The sequence below is a fragment of the Salmo trutta genome, chromosome 6 (genome assembly GCF_901001165.1).
Source record: "Salmo trutta chromosome 6, fSalTru1.1, whole genome shotgun sequence".
In the NCBI taxonomy this organism is placed as follows: Eukaryota; Metazoa; Chordata; class Actinopteri; order Salmoniformes; family Salmonidae; genus Salmo; species Salmo trutta.
In genome coordinates this window covers 34,428,070-34,452,899 of record NC_042962.1, presented here as the reverse complement: position 1 = coordinate 34,452,899, position 24,830 = coordinate 34,428,070, and positions in this window count along the sequence as shown.

Here is a 24,830-nt window from a genome sequence, read left to right as displayed (position 1 = left end):
CGCACTCTTCTACCGCCACAGGGAAGGCGTCTGCTCCTGCTGACTCCATTCATTTTGGTGAGTGATTCTGTAATCGGCCTGTGTGTAGCTGGTGTGGAGGAGTCAGGCGCAGGACAGCAGAAATGAGTAAGGAACGTCATTTACTCAAGGAATCAATAAATACAACACAATAAACTAGCTCACAATAACGGACCGTATACATACAAACAATCACACAAAAAAACATGGGGGAACAGAGGGTTAAATAATGAACAAATAATTGGGGAATTGAAACCAGGTGTTTAAAAAAGACAAAACAAATGGAAAATGAAAAGTGGATCGGCGATGGCTAGAAGGCCGGTGACGTCGACCGCCGAACGCCGCCCGAACAAGGAGAAAGACCGACTTCGGTGGAAGTCGTGACAATTCCGCCAATAATCGTTCACAATCTAGACCTCGTTTCAAAGGAATAAAATAATACTTATTTGCAGGCCTAGAAAATAATCAAATTTATATTGTTTAAGGCACATTTTTACAAGTCTCATTCACAAATAACAGCTCCAATAAGTCCTTATGGTGAATGAGATGTGAACGAGAGGCTTCAGAATCATGAATCTTTTGAGATTTCAGTTCCTTGTTCATAGCTAGGTTGTCGAGCATGAATTACAGAAAAATTTGTTATTTTGACTAATTGAGTCAACAACAAAAAGAATCGAGGTCAGTAAAAATATCAAAACTTCCCATCACAAGTAGAGACCAAAAAGTCAAAAACCCTACAAACCACTGGTGTTTCTACAGTCTAAAGCATGCTTACCATTGTGACTGCATGTGAACATTGTATACCTGAAATATGGATAAGGATTGGATTAGAAACAAATAAGATATTTCAGTGTTTGCCGCACAACTCAAAGCATCCTTTGATGCCAAACTGCCCAAAGAAAGCAAAGCAGACAGGCTTTTTCGTAATTAATTTCAATGGATGACCATCGAACCTCACGTGAATGAGAGAGTGCAATGCTAGTTTTTCTATTGAGAGGGAATATTTGTAAGTAAAAGGGTAAAAAAGGTAAGTATTTCATGTCAGGTACTGTTTGTATAGAGAAATAACATTTTTATCATCTGTATGTTTAGATGATTAACTGACAAATCCTACCCTCTATGTTAATGTTCTCCGAAACCCCCTAAGCAGGAGCAATTTAGTCATAAGATACATAGTTTATTCATTATCGAGGCTCAGTCATCACTCATTAATATTACATATAAAGATAGGGAAAAGGGAAAGAAAGGAGTTATTATTGTGCCCCAAGGCTGAACTTTTCCCTCCGAGTTACATCATCTCTCTATCACCATAGCGCCTCACAATGTATTTTCAAGGTCCCAAATGGCACCCTATACACTACTTCAGGGCTCGCGAACTAAATTCAGGCACAGGCTGATTTTTTTCTTGAGTGGATGGACGGGGGGCAGAACATAATACAAATAATTTACCATAATCATTTCAATCCTTGCTTACATTTGCATACAATCACGTGTGGGAATATTTTGGAACAGATTTCCAAAATTAAAATAACTTGGCAGTGATTTCCCGATGTTTTCACAGTCCTAAGTCCATCAATAAAAATGACCCCCCCCCCCCCCACACACACACACACACACAAAAAAAACAAAGTCTGAGGGATCAGCAGGATCAAGTAGCCCGACTGCGCCCTCCTGGAGGTGGGCCGCAGTACAGCCACTACTGATGAGCTCACCTGATGACTGATTATTGTTCGTGCCATCTTAAAACCCTTTCATACGTGAGTTCCAAATATCTCTTCTAACGGTCGCCTCAGCGCAAGTTTTTTTATGCACGTGATGTTAGAACGTTCGCTCCATTCCAGAATGTGATTGTTAACCCTTTCACACATACCATCACAGGGATGTGATCGTTCTACAGTGGTCCCTAAAGCGTACGATCACACCCGTGTGATTAGAACGCTCATTTAGAATGGCCAGTTTCGAATGACGTAACAATCAGCATTTGAGCTGGCCACATTTTTTCCAGAAACTATTTACACAAACAGTCCTTACAATGTTATGTCCAGAATGTGAGCGGTTTATTTTTGGATGCAATGTTCAGATATTCACAAGTATCTACAGCATAACACAATCATCCTACCCAGAAAATGTAGGCTACATAGGAGGAAAGATTGACGCAACACAAGCGGTCATATTTCCTAACTCTCGGCTGACAAACTACAATATGAATTAGCTAATAGCAACTAAATCAAATCAAATTTATTTATATAGCCCTTCTTACATCAGCTGATATTTCAAAGTGCTGTACAGAAACCCAGCCTAAAACCCCAAACAGCAAGCAATGCAGGTGTAGAAGCACGGTGGCTAGGAAAACCTCTCTAGAAAGGACAAAACTTAGGAAGAAACCTAGAGAGGAACCAGGCTATGAGGGGTCGCCAGTCCTCTTCTGGCTGTGCCGGGTGGAGATTATAACAGCACATGGCCTAGATGTTCAAATGTTCATAAATGACCAGCATTGTCAAATAATAATAATCACAGTAGTTGTCGAGGGTGCAACAAGTCAGTAACACAAGAGTAAGTGTCAGTTGGCTTTTTCATAGCCGATCTTTGAGAGTATCTAGAGAGTTGAAACTCTAGAGAGTTGAAAACAGCAGGTCTGGGACAGGTAGCACGTCCGGTGAATAGGTCAGGGTTCCAGCAGGTCTGTGACAACAGGTCTGGGACAGGTAGCACGTCCGGTGAACAGGTCAGGGTTCCATAGCTGCAGGCAGAACAGTTGGAACTTGAGCAGCAGCACGGCCAGGTGAACTGGGGACAGCAAGGAGTAATCAAGCCAGGTAGTCCTGAGGCATGGTCCTAGGGCTCAGGTCCTCCGAGAGAGAGAGAGAAAGAAAGAAAGAGAGAGAGAATTAGAGAGAGCATATTTAAATTCACACAGGACACCGGAAAAGACAAGAGAAATACTCCAGATGTGACAGACTGACCCTAGCCCCCCGACACAAACTACTGCAGCATAAATACTGGAGGCTGAGACAGGAGGGGTCAGGAGACAATGTGGCCCCATCCGATGAAACCCCCGGACAGGGCCAAACAGGTAGGATATAACCCCACCCACTTTGCCAAAGCACAGCCTCCACACCAGTGGAGGGATATCTCCAACCAAGAACATACCATCCCGGGACAAGGCAGAGTATAGCCCACAAAGATCTCCGCCACGGCACAGCCCAAGTGGGGGCGCCAACCCAGACAGGAAGACCACGTCAGTGACTCAACCCACTCAAGTGACGCACCCCTCCCAGGGACGGCATGGAAGAACACCAGTAAGCCAGTGACTCAGCCCCCGTAATAGGGGTAGAGGCAGAGAATCCCAGTGGAAAGAGGGGAAACCGGCCAGGCAGAGACAGCAAGGGTGGTTCATTGTTCCAGCCTTTCCGTTCACCTTCACACCCCTGGGCCAGACTACACTTAACTTGTTATGGATAGTGGGCAGTATTTTCACGGCCGGATAAAAAACGTACCCGTTTTAATCTGATTATTACTCCTGCCCAGAAACTAGAATATGCATATAATTATTAGCTTTGGATAGGAAACACTTCATCAGATGACACACCTAGGACATTATGTTATACAATACATGCATGTTTTGTTCAATCAAGTTCATATTTATATAAAAAAACAGCTTTTTACATTAGCATGTGACGTTCAGAACTAGCATACCCCCCGCAAACTTCCGGCGAATTTACTAACAATTTACTAAATTACTCACGATAAACGTTCACAAAAAGCATAACAATTATTTTAAGAATTATAGATACATTACTCCTCTATGCACTCGATATGTCCGATTTTAAAATAGCTTTTCGGTGAAAGCACATTCTGCAATATTCTAAGTAGATAGCCCGGCATCACAGGGCTAGCTATTTAGACACCCAACCAAGTTTAGCCTTCACCAAAGTCAGATTTACTATTAGAAAAGTTTGATTACCTTTCCTGTTCTTCGTCAGAATGCACTCCCAGGACTTCTACTTCAATAACAAATGTAGGTTTGGTCCAAAATAATCCATAGTTATGTTCCAACAGCGACGTTTTGTTTGTGCGTTCTAGACACTATCCCAATGGTAAATAACGGTCGTGCGCACGGCGCATTTCGTGACAAAAGATTTCTAAATATTTCATTACCGTACTTCGAAGCATGTCAACCGCTGTTTAAAATCAATTTTTATGCCATTTTTCTCGTAAGAAAGCGATAATATTCCGACCGGGAATCTGCAATTAGGTAAACAGCCGAAAGAAAATATATCACTGGGTCGACTCCGGCACGAGCCTAAGCCCTTTGTCCTTTGATGGGCCACTTGGCAAAGGCGATAATGTGTTTCAGCCAGAGGCTGCCTCGTCATCGTTCAGGTTTTTCCCGGGCTCTGAGAGCCTATTGGAGCCGTAGGAAGTGTCACGTTACAGCTAAGATCCTGACTCTTCAATAAACAGAAGCAAGAACAACAACACCTTGTCAGACAGGCCACTTCCTGCATGAAACCTTCTCAGGTTTTTGCCTGCCAAATGAGTTCTGTTATACTCACAGACACCATTCAAACAGTTTTAGAAACTTTAGGGTGTTTTCTATCCAAACCCAATAATTATATGCATATTCTAGTTACTGGGCAGGAGTAGTAACCAGATTAAATCGGGTACGTTTTTTATCCGGCCGTGTCAATACTGCCCCCTAGCCCTAACAAGTTAATCACATCACAGGTGAGCTCAACGTTGATCAAAATAATTGAGTAAAACACTTTCTAGAAATCAAAAGCAATCCGACGATTAGTTTCAGCATGCAGTCATGCTTTTTTTTACTCACAGAAACCAAAGATAATAAGAGAAGACAAGATGAGTTTGGTCTGTTTGTAGTATGCATGTTGAAGGGATGTGTCTACCATCGTTTACATCCCACCATTCACTTCCTGAAGTTCTCAAAATGAGTGAACCCTAACTCATCTCATTTTGTTATAGCATCTTTGGTCCGTCAGACGATCACGTGAAACCCCAAATGCATTCTATGTTTACAAACATGGCTCCACATACATAGCTGGAATTAGCTTAGCTCATCATAATCAGTACAACCTTCAAAAAATGATTTTACACACATACTATGTGCCCATTACAATCTTTGCAAAAATCGGAATGCATGATTTATCACCGATAATTGAAAAACATGAATAAAATAGTGATGATACAAATGGTGCGTGCAGGCAGTCAATCACGTAACCTCTCACTCCCACTCTGAGCTATTCAGTGTTTATGTATGTAGCTAATGAGCTAAGCTGTAGCATTAGCAATGTCTTTCAAAAGGAGACAACTCAGAAATGCAGAAATTCTGGAGATTAAAAATAATTCTGACAATGAGTCAAAGTCAGGAATCAGATTCTGACCGCGAGGAGCTGCCCCCCCAGCCATTGAGAACCCTGAATCTGAGGACCCCTTGTCCACTGACAAAGTCCTAGTTCCATTTGAAGATGCTGGTGGTGATGGAGGCAGACCGGTAGTGGATGAAGTACAGGAGTTCTGTGGTAGCTGGAAGGCTGCCAGCCATTTCACTCCTCCTGGCCCTGCTGTTTGTGTTGATGAGTCCTTGTCTGCAGTGCAACGGCCCTTGCCATTTCCATCTGAAGCAGTGCTTCAAGTTGTTTCTGACAGAGGAGCTGGTGGGAGACATAGCAGAGACCAATCGCTATGCCTTGGAGCTACAGGAGAAGAGAGCCAGGAGTGGGGGGGACAACCACAATTAGTGAAATGTATACCTTCCTGGTGTTAGTCCTTCTCATGGGGATAGTAAAGAAGAACTCCCTAAGGGAATACTGGAGCAGACATCCTATGTTTGCAACTCCCTTCTTTGAAACCCTCTTTTTCCCAAGACTGCTTCCTAATTCTGCTGATATGACTGCATTTCATCAACAACGCTACTGCCATCCAAAATGACCCGTTACACAAAATAAGAAATGTCAACAGCTGGCAGTAAAGTGCCATGACAAACGAGATGTCCATGTCCTCTCCACTGTCCATACAGCAACCATGTCGGCCACAGGGAAGGTGGACCACCTGACGGGAGAGAGAAACATCAAACCAGACTGTGTGCTTGACTATAACCTCAATGTGGGCAGTATTTAAGGGGGACATGATAAACAGCTTTGTGGAATGCACTCAGAAAACGACCAAGTGGTATAAGAAGGTATTTTTCCAGGGTAGCTTCAAAATTGAGCAAGCCAGTACTTCTGATGCAACTAGCATTGTTTTACAGAGTTAATATAAGAATGTGGCTAGGTACATCAGCACGATTGAATATAACACCATAAAGGTTATGAAATGAGTAACGTTACCTCGCATGTCCGCGGTTATAAGGAATATACACAAATATATTATGCTCCATACACAGTGAGCTACACAACACAAACTATTATAACGTAATAAGGCACTTTGATAGAAATGCAGTCTGGATTTGAACATGCGTGTCTGTAGGGACGCCTCTAACACTGAGAAGCTGTGCCACTTGGGAGTCACAAGGCCAGGGTAGCTTCAAAATACAACACATGCTAATACTTCTCTGACTCAATTAGCATTGTTTTCCAGAGCTAATAGAAGAATATAGCTGGCTACCTAAGCATTGAGTATAACACCATAAAGGTTATGAAATTAGTAACGTTACCTCACGTGTCCGTGGTTATAGGGAATATACACAAAAACATGCAACAGTAGAAACGACATAACACGACATGCAGAAACTATTATAACGTAATAAGGCACTTACTTTGATAGAAACGCACACATTTCCAAAGTTGTTATTGGTAACAAAAACAACTTTGATTTTCGATGCAGTCAACAGACGGAAAATGTGAACACGTGTATGCAGGACGGGAGATGAGCAAATGTCTGCAGACTTGAACTGCACAAACAATTGGGAAGTGTTTGGGGAATTTTGTCCGGGTCAGAAATGTCAAGAAAATGTATTGGTCCGCAAAAGTAAAAATTACTAATTTTATGTGAATGAATGAGGTGGAACACACCTCAATTCAAACTGTTGTTAGAAAATAATTTTAAATTGACAAGTTGAAAACAGCCAATAAATAAAAACAGGCTGCGTGCTTTGGTTTGAGGGCAGTGCGGATTAAATGTACTGTTGCTTAATAGAAGTGTTTGGCCAGTGGTAAAGTGGCAGTGTAGCCTGGTGTTTAGAGTGTTGGGTCAGTAACTGAAAGGTTGCTGGATCAAATCCCTAAACTGACAAGGTAAAAAATATGTCATTCTGCCCCTGAACAAGGCAATTAACCCACTCTTCCCTAGTAGGCTGTTATTCTAAATAAGAATTTGTTCTTAACTGACTTGCCTAGTTAAATAAAGGTAAAAAATAAATAGATACATTACCTTCATACTTAACCTGTGGATTTTAGTATGTTTATTTACCAAAAAAATGTACTGTGAGCTTGGTAATTACATTCTAAATACTTTCCTGTTTTTAGTAAGAGATGCTTTTAATTATAATTTCCCCACAATATAAAATAGTTTATATTTGTAGGGGGCGAAACATGTCTATCCTCTGTGGATCCAATCTCATAATGGTCAGTAGGGTATATTTCTTGCACTTAAATAATGGCATTTAGCATTGGTAATGCTTCTGCAGGGACATTTAGCATTGGTAATGCTCCTGCAGGGACAGTGGGATTGTGAGAGATCGTGTAAATCAACTCTGCGATACCAGGTGTTGGAGAGGAGAGTGACGTTTTAGTTTTAGGATAGGGATGGGGATAGGGATGTGGATGGGTTGTCGGTACAGTGGTGGGGTAGAGGTATAGCGAGGGCTGTTGTTCATGGCTGAGTGCTCTGATCTCCATATCTTCACAACCCAGACTCGGTCTCCAAGGTCACCTTTTCCCACTCAGTGAAGCTGTAAGGGTCTCCATGCATAATCCCCTATTTATTCCGATGGCAGAAAAACACTAGCCGAACGAAGACACAATGCTCCAGTTAAGTTTGTAAAACCTTGTGTTTTTATGCTCATACCCACCTGGAATTCTCATGTGGCAGTCCAGAATATATTACAAATGCTAACAAACAAAGGTGGACGTCCACTCAGTCTTACAGTGAAGTGGTGTTACACAGAGGGGCCCTAATAAATCCATGCATTTGCATAAATTACAATTTGGCAGTTAACAATAATGATTCCTTGTATCATAGCTGAAACTAAGTGCCTTGGCAGTAGCATCAACTAATCCCACCAGACAGAACAAAGGTATTTAGGGATCATGTTGTGAAACCATAGTCACATTATAATAGTGATATTGCATTATCACTTAAATAACTTAACCAGAAAGTTGTGGTTTTTAACCACAGTGATGTGCTCTGACTAAGGTGAGGCAAACAGTTTGTACTTTAATGAAATTATCCTCTCGTTCAGCCATCCACATACCTGCAGTACTTTATTTTGAGTTAGATGTTTTGCCTTGGATAGATTAGCATGTTTCATTAAACAGGAGGTAGGCAAACAAATGAACAGACCAGAGACAGTTGTGATTCCTTTCCTTGTGAATGTTTACTAAACGGATTCTCTTTCGCCCAACAAAATAACTCCAGTACAGGGTAGTGTCCACCGCTGAAACACCAGCGTAACAAAACAAATAAACATAAACTAAGCCTTTAACCAAAAGGCTGTGGCCAAAACAAACGGCTACTCCTGTCTTTAGATTATCGTCTACACATAATTGTAATAGGAGGAGCGCTTCTCTCTACCTAAAGCATGCCTTGTTTAACAAAGAGCCAAGGTGCCCCATAAACAAAGCTTTCCCCAGCTCCTCTCCTGGCACACCTATATAGAGGAGGAAACAAAGTAATTAGTGGGCACAGGTGTGTACTAATTTGCTTTACACTGAGTACCTATCCCATGAGGAGAGTACTGTCGTGTCGTCTTCCTCCGGCTGGTCACTGAACTCTCACAATATATATTTTAATTACAACCCCTCTTGCCAGTATCACTCGGAAATATGTCATCCTGACACATGACGAGAACTGCTGTGAAAAAATGCTCCTGAAATTGAAGTGCTTAGTTCACAGTAGTAGCATCACTTTCTCCATCAAGTGTGGCTAGGTAATTTTTCCTTCCATTTACAGAATGTTCTATTGCCACTCTTTGATGAAAGAATTGTCATTTTGAGGGTAGCCTAAAAGCAGCATCTTAGCCACTGACTCATCAAATACTGTGTTTGAAGGTCTTATCTCCCATGCATTAAATGAGACATTGTTCCTCAAGTCCTGACCTAATTCCCTCCTCTTTCCTTCTTCTCTTTTGTGAGATATGGCAGGCCAACATTTGCAGTGACAGAGCCAGGAGTGTGCGTGAGAATGTGCATTAATATGCATCTTCACTGAAGGAAAGAACGGTTTGATTTTATTGGAACTGACAGAGTTGATTTGCGGCTCTGACAGTATGACATTGTGGATAGGATCCATGCTGAAATGCTATCAAATGAGTCACTGTTCGTAAACCTGAAGAAGAAAAACTTGAGAGAAACTCAAAGGCTTCCTAAATGGCACCCTATTTCCTATACAGTGCAGTACTTTTGACCAGAGCCCTGCTCAAAAGTAGTGCACTATACAGCAAATTGGGTGACATTTGGGATGCAAAGAGTGTGTCACAATCTTTTGATTATGAGGAAGAGACTTTTCTTTTGAAACATGCAGTTAATCTAATTTAAATGTCACAGCTTTGTCAACACTTTCATTAATATTTTTTCCCCACCAATTTCCCACCTGGCTTATATGATGGGAAATGTGAAAAAAAAGAAAGACTGCATTTAAGAACATCTGTAAGAAAGGTAATGTATAGGTTTGGTGACACAAATGTTATTATGATGCTGTCATTGTTTAACCTCCCTGGGCAAGGTGGGACGTTTGCGTCCCACCTAATTAACAGCCAGTGGAATCGTGTGGCGCGAAATTCAAATACCTCATAAATGCTATAACTTCAATTTCTCAAACATATGACTATTTTACACCATTTTAAAGACAAGACTCTCGTTAACCTCTCTAGGGCAGGTGGCACCAAATCGTCCCACCTACGTAACAGCCAGTTGAATCCTGTGGCGCGATTTTCAAATACCTTAGAAATGCTATTACTTCAATTTCTCAAACATATGACTATTTTACAGCTATTTAAAGACAAGACTCTCATTAATATAACCACACTGTCCGATTTCAAAAAGGCTTTACAACGAAAGCAAAACATTAGATTATGTCAGCAGAGTACCCAGCCAGAAATAATCAGACACCCATTTTTCAAGCTAGCATATAATGTCACAAAAACCCAGAAGACAGCTAAATGCAGCACTAACCTTTGATGATCTTCATCAGATGACACACCTAGGACATTATGTTATACAATACATGCATGTTTTGTTCAATCAAGTTCATATTTATATCAAAAACCAGCTTTTTACATTAGCATGTGACTAGCATGTGACTAGCATTCCCACCGAACACTTCCGGTGAATTTACTAAATTACTCACGATAAACGTTGACAAAAAAACAGAACAATTATTTTAAGAATTATAGATACAGAACTCCTATATGCACTTGCTACATCCGATTTTAAAATAGCTTTTCGGTGAAAGCACATTTTGCAATATTCTGAGTAGATAGCCCGGCCATCACAGGCTAGCTATTTTGACACCCACGAAGTGTGGTACTCACCAAACTCCGATTTACTATTAGAAAAGTTTGATTACCTTTGCTGTCTTTGTCAGAATGCACTCCCAGGACTTCTACTTCAATAACAAATATTGGTTTGGTTCAAAATAATCCATAGATATATCCAAATAGCGGCATTTTGTTAGTGCGTTCAAGACACTATCCGATGGGTAAAGAAGGGTGACGTGCCCGACGAGTTTCGTGACAAAAAAATTCAAAATATTCCATTACCGTACTTCGAAGCATGTCAACCGCTGTTTAAAATCAATTTTTAAGCTATTTTTCTCGTAAAAAAGCGATAATATTCCGACCGGGAGTCGTTGTTTTCGTTCAAAGAGAGAGAAAGCAAACATGGTGTCGGCTCGTGCACGCGCCTCCAGTCTCATTGTTCTCAGATCGACCACTATCCAAATGCACTACTGTTTTTCAGCCATGGCCTGCAAAGTCACCATTCATCGTTCTGGCGCCTTCTGAGAGCCTATGGGAGCGTTAGAAAATGTCACGTTATGCCAGAGATCCCCTGTTTTGGTTAGAGATGATCAAGAAATAGTCAGAGAGCGCTTCCTGTTTGGAATCTTCTCAGGTTTTGGCCTGCCGTTTGAGTTCTGTTATACTCACAGACACCATTCAAGCAGTTTTAGAAACTTTAGGGTGTTTTCTATCCAAATCAAACAATTATATGCAAATACTGCCCCCTATCCCCAACAGGTTAAGATGTCTTATCTGCATAATATGCTTATATGATTGAACTGTTGAACTCGTTATTAGAATGTATCCCTTCGACTCTGGTGTTGGCAGTTGCACTTCCTCCTTCATTTAGGCCTCAGTCACCTGGGACACAGACAAGGTAGAAGACAGGCTTGTCTATCACATGTCCCTGTTGCTATGCAGAATATCAGAAAGGTAGAGGAAAGGAGGGAACATTGTCTTCATATATGAATATGTGTCTTTACCTATTACAAACCATGTGAAGGGATGGCGTGATTACAAGGATTAGCCCCTTTTTTTAAATGTTCACCTAAAATGACATACCCAAATCTAACTGCCTGTAGCTCAGGCCGTGAAGCAAGGATATGCCTATTCTTGGTACCATTTCAAAGGAAACACTTTGAAGTCTATGGAAATGTGAAAGGAATGTCGTAGAATATAACACAATAGATCTGGTAAAAGATAATACAATGAAAAAACAACCGTTTTTTTGTACCATCATCTTTGAAATGCAAGAGAAAGGCCATAAATTGTGTGCAATTTAGATTTTGGCCACTAGATGGCATCAGTGTGCAAAGTTTTAGACTAATACAATGAACCATTGCATTTATGTTCAACATTTTTTATCAAGACTGCCCAAATGTGCCAAATTTCTTTATTAATAACTTTTCATGTTCAAAATTGTGCAGTCTCAAACAATCGCATGGTATTCTTTCACTATAATAGCTAGTGTAAATTGGACCGTGCAGTTAGATTAACAATCATATAAGCTTTCTGCCAATATCAGATATGTCTATGTCTTGGGAAATGTTCTTGTTACTTACAACCTCATGCTAATCGCATTAGCCTACGTTAGCTCAACTGTTAAAGAAAAACCACAGGATTTCAAGTTATGTGAAGTGTTTTTGGACAGCTTCACATGTGATAACATGTAGCTTTACAGGTTGTCAAGTTATCATATTAACATCACATATGTGATCACATGAAATCATGTGTTTTTGGAACACTTCATTTTTTCCGTAAGGGAAGGACGGTAGAACCAGTGGACTCAAAATAAGATCCACTACCACATTTTACAGTAGGTATGGGGTTCTTTATATCCTTCTTTCGACGCCAAACCCACCACTGGTGTGCATGGACAAAAATCTATATTTTTAATTCCCCCCATTCAAGTTCCTCCCTCACTTCTTACGCATTGCCATGTACACTTTTTCCTTCAGAATCTATTGCATTACTCATTGCAAGAAGTTATGTTGTCCTTGAAAGTGAAAATGAATCTATATGAATTTGATTTAAGGGCATGCTCTCTCAGAGATTGACTACAGACTACCTCTTGAAGCTCTGATTTTACTGGCTTAATCTCTTTACACACATGCACGCACACCCACACAATTCAATATCTGGTCCAACTTTTGAATACAAGTCTCCTCTCCTTTTCCTGACTGGTGACTGTACAGAGAGCTGTGAGGAGCAGCTTTTCATCAGTGAAAAAAAGTGAAATGGGAATTGTTATGAATGCCACCTCTGAGTTGGCGAGTTTCGATTTCAGCGGTATGTACAGTGCATTCGGAAAGTATTCAGACCCCATTACTTTTTTCCAATTATTTTTACATTACAGCCTTATTCTATAATGTATTCAATTGTTTCTTTCCCTCATCAATCTAAACACAATACCCCATAATGGCAAAGTGAAAAAAGGTTTCTAGAAATGTTTGCAAATTAAAAAAAGTGAAACACCACATTTAAACAAGTATTCAGACCCTTCTACTAAATACTTTGTTGAAGCACCTTCGAAAGCAATTACAGCCTCGAGTTCTCTGCAGATCCTCTCAAGTTCTGTGAGGTTAGAATGGGAGCGTTGCTGCACAGCTATTTATGGGTATCACCAGAGCTGTTCGATCGGGTTCAAGTCCAGGCTCTGGCTGGGCCACTCAAGGACATTCTGAGACTTGTCCCGAAGCCACTCCTGCTTTGTCTTGGCTGTGTGCTTAGGGTTGTTGTCCTGTTGAAAGGTAAACCGTCATCCTAATCTGAGGTCCGGGCGCTCTGGAGCAGGTTTTCATCAAGGATCTCTCTGTTCTTTGCTCTATTCATCTTTAACTCTATCCTGACAAGTCTCCCAGTCCCTGCAGCTGAAAAACATCCCTGCAGCATGATGCAGCCACAGCCATGCTTCACCGTAGGGATGGTGCCAGTTTTCCTCCAGACGCGATGCTTGGCATTTAGACCAAAGAGTTCAATCTTGGTTTCATCAGACCAGAGAATCTTGTTTCTAATGGTCTGAGAGTCTTTAAGTGGCTTTTGGCAAACTCCAAGATTTTTACAGAGGAGTGGCTTCCATCTGCCCACTCTACCATAAAGGCCTGATTGGTGGAGTGCTGCAGAGATGGTTGTCCTTCTGGAAGGTTATCCCATCTCCACTGAGGAACTCTGACATTGACCATCAGGTTCTTGGTCACCTCTCTGACCAAGGCCCTTCTCCCCCAATTGCTCAGTTTGGCTGGGCGGCCAGCTCTAGAAAGAGTCTTGGTCATTACAAACTTCTTCCATTTAAGAATGATGGAGGCTACTGTGTTCTTGGGGACCCTTCCCCAGATCTGTGCCTCGACACAATCCCGTCTCGGAGCTCTACGGACAATTCCTTCAACCTCATGACTTGGTTTTTGCTCTGACATGCACTGACAACTGTGGGACCTTTTATATAGACAGTTGTGTTCCTTTCCAAATTACATTTACATTTTTACATTTGAGTCATTTAGCAGACGCTCTTATCCAGAGCGACATACAGTAGTGAATGCATACATTTCATTAAAAAAAATGTTTTCCCCGTACTGGTCCCCCGTGGGAATCGAACCCACAACCCTGGTGTTGCAAACACCATGCTCTACAAACTGAGCCACACGGGACCTCAAATCATGTCCAATCAATTGAATTTACCACAGATGGACTCCAATCACGTTGTAGGAACATCTCAATGATGATTAATGGGAAGAGGATGCACCTGAGCTCAATTCCGAGAAAAAAATATTTAATCCATTTTCGAATAAGGCTGTAATTTAAGAGGTTTCAAGCAATGCCAGCCTATGATAAACACGTTTCCAATACGTAGAGTTACCATTTTCAACCACGAAAGCCAGGAAAGCATATCAAGAAAACCATAAAAGAATATCCATTTCTATGATGAAACATACCGATATGTAGCTCTGCCCATGGGCGTCATTTGGGTTATTGCATCGGAATTATATTGAATTCTGAAGTAACCGAGTATTCAAGCCACCAGTTGCTATTAATTGAAAGCTTTTGGACCAAAATAAACTCTGGCTAGGGTAGGATTCTAGGCTAAACTGGACTGGCTCCTCTCTTCCAAGATCGTCAGGAACAGTCGGAGCACTTGTGGAAGGGTGGGTAGACTGCAAATGGAGCTAGCTGGAGCTTGGAATGCAGCTGCTGCTGCTCATCGCTCTCCTTCTCCTTGTGGCTTTGTTTGGGTACTTTGGAGAAGCCAATTTCTGATATCCATCGTGGCAGTGGCAGATTAGATGGTTTGAGCTAGCTAAATAGGCTAATGCTAATGACACTAACTCTTTTAACAGCTAGCTAAGAAGCTAACATCTCTGTAGTGGTGGGTAGGGAGACAGAGTTGAGTGAAGCAGCTTCATCTTTAAACTTGACCCCGCCCTTATCAACCTAAATCTACTAAGCCCCCTTTTGCCCTGACACAAGTGTTCAAACCAAGCATTTAGTAATATCATTCATCAACTCTTCCTCAATTTTCTACAGATGGAGGACAGAAAAGATGCTTCACGGTTGGGATGGTGTTCTTCGGCTTGCAAGCATCCCCCTTTTTCCTCCAAACATAACGATGGTCATTACGGCCAAACAATTCTATTTTAGTTTCATCAGACCAGAGGACATTTCTTCAAAAAGTATGATCTATGTCCCCATGTGCAGTTGCGAACCATAGTATGGCTTCTTTATGGCGGTTTTGAAGCAGTGGCTTCTTCCTTGCTGAGTGGCCTTTCAGGTTATGTTGATGTAGGACTCGTTTTACTGTGGATATAGATACTTTTGTACCTGTTTCCTCCAGCATCTTCACAAGGTCCTTTGCTGTTGTTCTGGGATTGATTTGCACTTTTCGCACCAAAGTACGTTCATCTCTTGGAGACAGAATGAGTCTCCTTCCTGAGCGGTATGACGACTGCGTGGTCCCATGGTGTTTATACTTGCATACTATTGTTTGTACAGATGAACGTGGTACATTCAGGCGTTTGGAAGTTGCACGAGTCAAATTCGTCATTGGAACCACTCGATATGATTGGTCATATAAAACCTTGGGACCCAAATGCATAATGAGTGTTCTAACTCCCCCTTGTGATGATCTGGAACAATGAAGCCGTGACGCTGGGTACCTCTTAAGCCCCGCGGTGTAAACTCGCAACTTTTAAAGGAGGAACCACTGTAAGAGAGTGCCACCCTGCATCTCACATCTGCTGTAGTTATTGAACTCTGCCTGCTGGACCCATGGGTTGAGGCAAACTCTGTCATATCCAGGATGGAGTGTCATGTACTCCACCCGTCCTGCCACCTGTCCATAACCTGTAATACATTACATAGATGGATGGGACATTATCACCTACTGGGGACTTGAAGATAGAATCTCACCCAGAGAGCTGTACATGTCAGTTTGTGGATAGACAGCCAAATCATTAGGTTTGGCCAAATAGAATGCCATTATAGTTCTGGTTAGACAGCTGAAGTTGTAGTCTACACACACTTTTATTTGCTAGGCAAATGTAGGTATACCGTCTTTATAGGCTTATTAATACAATATTTACAGCGTAACATTTTTTGTCTATGTTTTTATTTTATTTAAAATTTATTTATCTAGGCAAGTCAGTTAAGAACACATTCTTATTTACAATGACGGCCTACCCCGGCCAAACCTAGACGATGCGAGCCGCACTATGGGACTCCCAATCATGGCCGGTTGTGACACAGCCTGGAATCAAACCAGGATCTGTAGTGACGCCTCTAGCACTGAGATGCAGTGCCTTAGACTGTTGCGCCACTTGGGAGCAAAACACTATATAACATGGACACACTCATCGATTTTTTGTTGTTGATAATTGTCTCTACACTCAAGCTGGGCTATGTTTGTGCCATGTCCATATGTAGCCTCCGAGCTCGTACATAATGATCTGAGAACCATATGTGAGAGCGTGATTGTCCTATGCTTATTTTGCATTCAACCTTCCCACAACTTTCTGGGAATTGTGCAGGATAGTTTCTTGGCTTTGGAACACTCTCAGCACATTTAAGAAACATGGAAGTTCATTACATTAAAATAACATTTCCTAAAAGTTAAAACATGGTTATATTTCATTTAAATTTTGGTAAGTTCTAGGAACATTCTCCAACTAGTATTTCAGTACTTCACCATAGGTTTTCCTACTGGTTTCCTCATGGTTCTATTTAGTCATGTTCTCAAATTGTTCTGAGAACGTTAAGAAAATGTTCCATAAAAAACACAAGAAAACTTCCGGACCGTTCAGAGAACGTTCTAAGAATGTTATTTAAAAACATACCATCCGTTCTCAGAAAGTTAAATCAGTAGTTCACTATTTTACAACTTGATGTTAGATGGTTACTCACCCTGAAAGTAGTCTATGGGCCAGGAGAAACTGTAATCCATGGTAGTTTTCTTTAAACACCCACTACAAACTTCAGCTAACTTTAGCCACCACAAGCTAACAATCAATGGAAGTGACGGGGGCATGTGAAAATGTATATATATCTTTTTTTATGGCCAAATCAACTTTAATTAACATCAAACCACATTATAGAGTTGTTTTAATTGATTTCAATGTAATCATTTTTTTTACATGCGCACATGCCCCCATCACTTCCATTGATTGTTAGCTTGTTGTGGCTAAGGTTAGCTGATGTTTGCAATGGCTTTTTAAAGAGTTACTGCCCCTTAAAACCAACAATCCCTTTGAAAACGGCCTATGTGGCATCGATATGAGTCAGAAACATTTATTCTAGTGAAAAAAGTGACTACAAAGTGTAAATATAATAATTTTGGTCTTGAAGTCAGTCTCGCCTAAAGTGGAGTTTGGAACCAGAGTGCGTCACAATGAGTAAATTATGGTTGGGTTTGGATTCCAATTATGTCAACAATTCATGCCTCCTTTTGCCAAGTTCCATGTGCAAATCGCGCCTCCGCCCACTTCATTTCCATTTCCATTGTCTGTTGTTTTATCACCCCAAACGCGTTCAAAGGGTCATGGCCATTTGCGACTGAAAAGCCCAATACGGCTCCAGTTTGACAATGCATGCTTCCAGCAGGATCCAGAGCCAACTATGTTTGGCATGCCCTACCATGCTGAATAGGTGGTTGGAGTTTGTTGATCCCCAATGGTGGTGAATATACCAGGTAGCAGGATCATAGATTGCTGGTTATGTATATTTTGATAATCATCATTATCCTTGCTAGAATAGCTGATGTTAGCTAGCTAGCTAGTTCCCTAACTAATGTTAGCCTACTCAAATACGACTCAGATTTGGCTTGGAAACATGATAACATTTCAAAAAAGGCAAATAATTAGTAGGAAAACCTTATGTCATGATTGTGATGTTGCCAGATTGACTTTAGATGCAGTATAACTTTAGCCAGCTAACTAAGTTTGAGCGGACCACTGTATTTTAGCTAGCGAACATTAGCATTGATAGTTATTTTTTACAAACTTTGCTAGTAGCGGTAATAGCAACATTATCATCTCTCGAAAATAAATTTGACAACATCATAATAAAAGTTGTTTCCTACTAATTATAGACTAGCCAGCTGCAGCTATTCTAGCTAGCTGCTGTCAGCTTTGTCCCTTGGAGGGACAAGTCTGTCGTGACCACCTTGCAGAACAAAACCTTGCACATGAGAACCTCTTGAGATAGTAGCCAGGGATCCCTCCACTCTGTCAGTGCCCTATGGCATGTCGGAGACACCTAAATCGACCGGTTAAGGTGGCAAGATGCATCCAAGCACATGTCTAGCACCAATTCATTTGAATAAATAATAGTCCCAGGTGAACGAACACTATCACGGAAGCCATCATCCCCAGTAGGCGCGGGAACTGGAGAAAACGTACTGTACGCCGCAACCAAAATTGGGCCAAGCAGAGCCAAAACTTGGAAACACTCTACGGAGATAGAAAAGAGAAATCCCCGGAACCTTCCGGGGATTTCATCGGAAGTTGGGTCCTGTACCTCACCGTGGGAGACCGAACCAGCCGGCTTACTATCACCTTGCTGGGAGGCTAGTTCCACCTGTTCTGACCACAGCACCAAGTCCCTCTCCATATCCTGCACCTCAGTCCGAGCCAAGGTATCGGCATCCGGGAACGGAAAGTTGCCATCGGTAATGCCAAGCTTTCGGAAGAATGCTACACGTCTCTCCAGTTACGAATTAGCTTATATAAGTCCCATGTAATATTATTATTATCATTATTATTAAGGAGTTTGCACACAGCATGTGGCAATGCGCACAGAGACTGCTTGAGCGAGGGTCGCCTGACTGTGCTCCAAGAGACAAACTACACAGAAATCATGAGTTTCTTTGAGAGAAATAGTATAACTGGCATAATATCGAACCCAAAGCTGAACCCGGCTTGGTCATTTTTTTTGCCATTATTGCCCCAGCAAATTGAAGAATAACTAATTTCACGTGATTAGAAAAAGTATGAAATCAAATACAAACAGCACACAACGTCCAGGGGGTGGGCATGCTCTACCACTAAGGGACATTTAACCTGAATACGTTTTTTCTTTCAAGTGATTTTGTAGTCATTACTCCAACCAATACAGTCACTGTGATGCTGTAGGGGGTCCAGCTTTGAGTTGTTTCAGCTTGAACATTGAGTAATTCCCCCACTAAGCCATCCCACATGGTAAACCCCAAGGCACTTTTAACTCAATACTTCTAGTAAGTTGTTCTCAAAGTGAATGAAAAGTCAGTATTCGTTAAATGTTTATGCAGTACTGACTCAAAACTAAATGAGAAGTCACACCAACTGGATTTTTTTAATTAAATGAACAAATAAACTTTTTCCCATCATGCTCTACTGCAGCTTGAGTGTTTGGAATTGTTTTTCATATCTGTGTTTTTGCATGTACATTTAGTGATTGATTTATTAAATGTTATGCTACACAAAGATAAATAAATTGTTTCTAAGATAATCTGTTACCGGAAAGGTTGTTCCAGTTTAATAAATGCAAAGTTTCAGACTAATCCAGTGAAGAATTACCTCACAAGACAATATTTTCAAGTCTGCCAGGAGTTTGCCCAAATGTGCCGTATTGGTCAATTTATATATTTTATGGTACATAACTATAGAGAACACACATGAATGCTATGGTAATACAAATTGTAAGTTTACACACTCCCAGGAATGTCATACATGCTTCCCTACAGAAAAGACGCTGACCTTCACACGTCTAGATATCCGGGCGGGGTGGGTGTGGAGACAGAAAAAGCAGTGGGGTCAAACTGTAGAACCCAGTTCCTACATTTGAATATAAACATTTATTTTTTTTAAACAAAACTGCACCACATTTTATCTCTGGGACCCTCAGGATAACAAATCAGAGCAAGATTCAGAGGTGTATGTATCAAACCAGTTGCCATGATAAGTGTTTTGTTGTTGTGCACTATCCTCAAACAATAGCATGGTATTCTTTTCTATAAAAGCTACTGTAAATTGGACACTGCAGCTAGATTAACCCTTTCACACGTACCATCACACGGGGTGTGATCGTTCTACAGTGGTCCCTGAAGCGTACGATCACACCCCGTGTGAATAGAACACTCATTTAGAACGGCCAGTTTCGAATGACGCAACAATCAACATTTGAGCTGGCCACACTTTTTTCAGAAACTATTTACACAAACAGTCCTTACAAAGTTATGTCCAGAATGTGAGCAGTTTATTTTTGGATGCAATGTTCAGATATTCACAGAAGTATCTATAGCATAACACAATCATCCTAACTGGAAAAATGTAGGCTACATTTGTCCTAGCGCTAACTGAGGAAAGATTGACGCAACACAAGCGGTCATATTTTCTAACTCTCGGCTGACGTAAACTATACCATGAATTAGCTAATAGCAATTACTATGTATAATTAATCACATCACGAGTGAGCTCACCATTGATCGAAATAATTAGGTAAAACACTTTCTAGAAATTGAAAGTAATCCGTCGATTAGTTTCAGCGTGCAGCCATGCATTTTTTTCCTCACAGAAACCGAAGATAATAAGAGAAGACAAGATGAGTTTGGTCTGTTTACAGTATGCATGTTGAAGGGGTGTGTCATCTACTGTCGTTCACATCCCACCATTAATTTGCAGAAGTCCTCAAAAAATGAGTGAACTCTTACTCACCTCATTTTGTTATAACATCTTTGGTCAAACGGATGATTACGTGAAACCCAGAATGCACTGGAATTAGCTTAGCTCATCATAATCAGTACAACCTTCAAATCATTATTTTACACACATAATATGCGCCCATTACAATTTTGCAAAAATCGGAATGCATGATTTATCACGGGTAATTGAAAAACGTCAATAAAATACTAAATATATCAATAATACCACACAAAACATTTTCTGATAGTGATTTATTTATACAAATGGCGCGTGCAGGCAGTCAATCACGGTAACCTCTCACTCCCACTCTGAGCCATTCAGTGTTGTTGTTTATGTAACAATCACATCCTGGAATGGAGAGAACGTTCGAACATCACGTGCATAAAAAAACTCACGCTGAGGCGACAGTTAGAGATATTTGGAACTCACGCGTGAAAGGGTTAACAATAATTTAAGTTTTCTGCTCATATAAGACATGCCTATGTCCTGGAAAGTTGGCTGTTGTTTACAACGTTTTCTAGTCATATTATCGCATATTGAGCAACAACTGTCCCGGTTTAGGGACACCGGTCCCGGTTTAGGGACACTGGTCCAGTAGAGTTTTTTTTAAATGGCTTAGGTAGTTTCCTCCCACTGTTGTTTATCCTGGCAGTCATTATGAATGCATGTTGCGGGTGAATACAAATTTCAACTCTTGGATAGCCTAATGCTGGCTAGATTCCAATAGGAAGTACACATCACCTTGCAAGCGAGCATAATGTGATTTACAGTTAAAGTTGCAAAATTCTGCTACATTTCCAAGGTTTCCCAGAAATCGTGGTTGGAAGATGACTGGAAACATTTTTTTTTTAAGTTTGGAATTTTGCTACTCTACTTGCAAGTCTGATGTGACCTGTGTACTATTTTCAGGCCACTGTATAAGGTTTTTAGAAATGTTATCAAATGTAACAAAAAAAAACAATGGAAATATTCCATTTACATAAGTAAATGGCTGTGTGCTTAGGGTTGTTGTCCTGCTGGAAGGTGAACCTTTGCCCATGTCTGAGGTCCTGAGCGCTCTGAATCAGGTTTGCATCGAGGACCTCAGTACTTAGCTCCGTTCATCTTTCCCTCGATTCTGACCAGTCTCCCAGTCCCTGCCGCTGAAAAACATCCCCACACCATGATGCTGCCACCACCATTCTTCACCGTAGGGATTGTGCCAGGTTTCCTCCAGATGTGACTCTTGGCATTCAGGCCAAAGAGTTCAATCTTAGTTTCATCAGACCAGACAATCTTGTTTCTCATGGTCTGAGAGTCCTTTAGTTGCCTTTTACTGAGGAGTGGTTTCCATCTTGCCAATCTACCATAAAGACTTGATTGGTGGAGTGCTTCAGAGATGGCTGACCTTCTGGAAGGTTCTCCCATCTCCACAGAGGAACTCTGTCCGAGTGACCATCGGCTTCTTGGTCACTTCCCTGACCAATACCCTTCTCCCCAAATTGCTCAGTTTGGCCGGGCGGCCAGCTCTAAGAAGAGTCTTGGTGGTTTTAGACTTCTCCCATTTAAGAATTATGGAGGCCACTGTGTTCTTGGGACCCTCAATTCTGCAGAAATGTTTTGGTGCCCTTTCCCAGATCTGTGCCTTGACACAGTCCTTTCCCAGAGCTCAAAGGACAATTTCTTTGACCTTATAGCTTTTTTGACCTTATAGGTTTTTGTTCTGACTGCGCTGTCAACTGTGGTACAGAGAGATTGATGAAAACCTGCTCCAGAGTGCTCAGGACCTAAGACTGGGGCAAATGTTTACCTTCCAACGGGACAACAAGCCAAAACACACAGCCAAGACAACGCAGGAGTGGTTTCGGGACAAGTCTCTGAATGTCCTTGAGTGGTCCTGCCAGATCCCGGACTTGAACCCAATTGAACATCTCTGGAGAGACCTGAAAATAGCTGTGCAGCGACGCTCCCCGTCCAACCTGACAGAGCTTGAGAGGATCTGCAGAGAAGATTGGGAGAAACTTCCCATATACAGGTGTGTCAAGCTTTATAGCACCATACTCAAGAAGACTCAAGGCTGTAATCACTGCCAAAGGTGCTTCAACAAAGTACTGAGTAAAGTGTCTGAATACTTATGTAAATGTACCTGTTTTTGCTTTGTCATTATGGGGTATTGTGTGTAGATTGATGCAAAAAATATGTATTTTATGAAATTTTAAATAAAGCTGTAACCCAACAAATTTTGGCAAAAGTCAAGAGGTCTGAATACTTTCCAAATACACTGTATGGAATGGTTCATATTGATAATATTTACCTATGAACCCGCTAGGTGAAAGCCATAGGACTGAAAATGAACAAATTTAACAAGCATGTCTCAGGGGTGGTAACTCTACAATTCAATCGAAAAGGCAAGGCACACTGGGAAATTATTGGAAACATGGCTTAGTGGGGGCATTAAATGTAAGTATACATTACTCAACAAACAAAAAACATTTGTATCTCTCACTTCAGCTATTTGTTTCTTAACTCGTTTTTTTTAGGTAGTCAGTTTCCTCAAAATGTTTGAGTAGCCAGAACTTATTCGTTTTTGCAGCACACGAAGCTATGCTTCCAATATCGTTTTCGAGTCTGTCTTGCCTTTTCAAGGGATTTGTAGAGTTAGGACATATGACTGTATTTGTTAGTGACAGAGACATGGTTGTTGAATTCATTCATTTTCATTCCTTTGTCCTGAACAAATTGAGTTCCTAGGCAAATAGTATTACTATAATATTTTTTTATGATAATACATTAGATATGTCATGAGGCCCTATTTTGGGGCCTAGCTTCGCCCTAATACAGTGGCCAGAAAGTCATGATTTGTAGGCAACATCTGGCCTGCAAGTAAAATCCCCAGTTTTTCAAGAATCCTTGTTGAAGGATTTCCTGGAATTTTGCAAATCTATTTGCAAGTCACATGATGCCGGCTTGCAAAGTGATGTGGAAATCCTACTCTAATCCAGCCAGCGTTAGGCTATGCAACAGTTGAAATGTTTATTCATCCGCAGCCTGCATTCATAATGACTGCCAAAGCTATGAACTGGAACAACCATTTCAGTAACGGATGCAAAAAATCTTAATAAATTATTCTCAAATTTGTTATTAATTAGTTTATCATCAGAAACCTCTTTGTTCACCAAGCAGTGGATGTGATCACATGCAACTTCAAATGCTTCTCATGCAAGTTAACAAACGTTAACGTAATCAGATGGTTATTGTCTACTGTACAACATCGCAGATTTGATTTTAGGATTGCTTACCTAGCAAGCCAGTGAGGCAAGAAAAAATATCACAAATATGGCTAGATAAAGGCCAGAAGAATAATATACATGTAGAACATAGCTATAGCCATCAGTTATGCATTATTTTATGGTCTTCACTCACTCACTGTTAAGTTTGTCAAGGTCCCGATATTAGTACTAGCTCTCCTGCTACAGAGCTTTTTGATGTCGGGATGTAAGCGCTTCACTCGAACCTGACGTTTGATGGTAAACAGACAATTTGACAATAATTTCGTACAATTGAAATTAACTATTTCCTCATTTACCACAGCAAATTTACTGTGGCAATTTACCATTTACATTTTGTTAATGGAAAACTCATGTTGGTCTACTTACTTTTTCATTTATAAAATATTGAATTCAGAAATAACAACTTGTCTTAATTCCATAGGTCTATGGTAATTTCTGATCAAGAAGGAAAATAACATATCCCTGAACTGTCCACACCTAAAATGTATAACTAAATCAAGCCAATCGCGATTGAGTTCTATAAAAATTCTTGTCTCATCAAGTTGACACAAATACTGTAAGGGGTGCGTAACCGGTGGCAGGGAAGTCAGACGCAGGTGAGCAGAACTTGGTAATAGCCGGAGCAGTTTAATCGCAAAACCAACGGCATAAAAACAACAAGATATGGGTACAAAAACCCGTCGCGCACCAATCAACACGTGCACA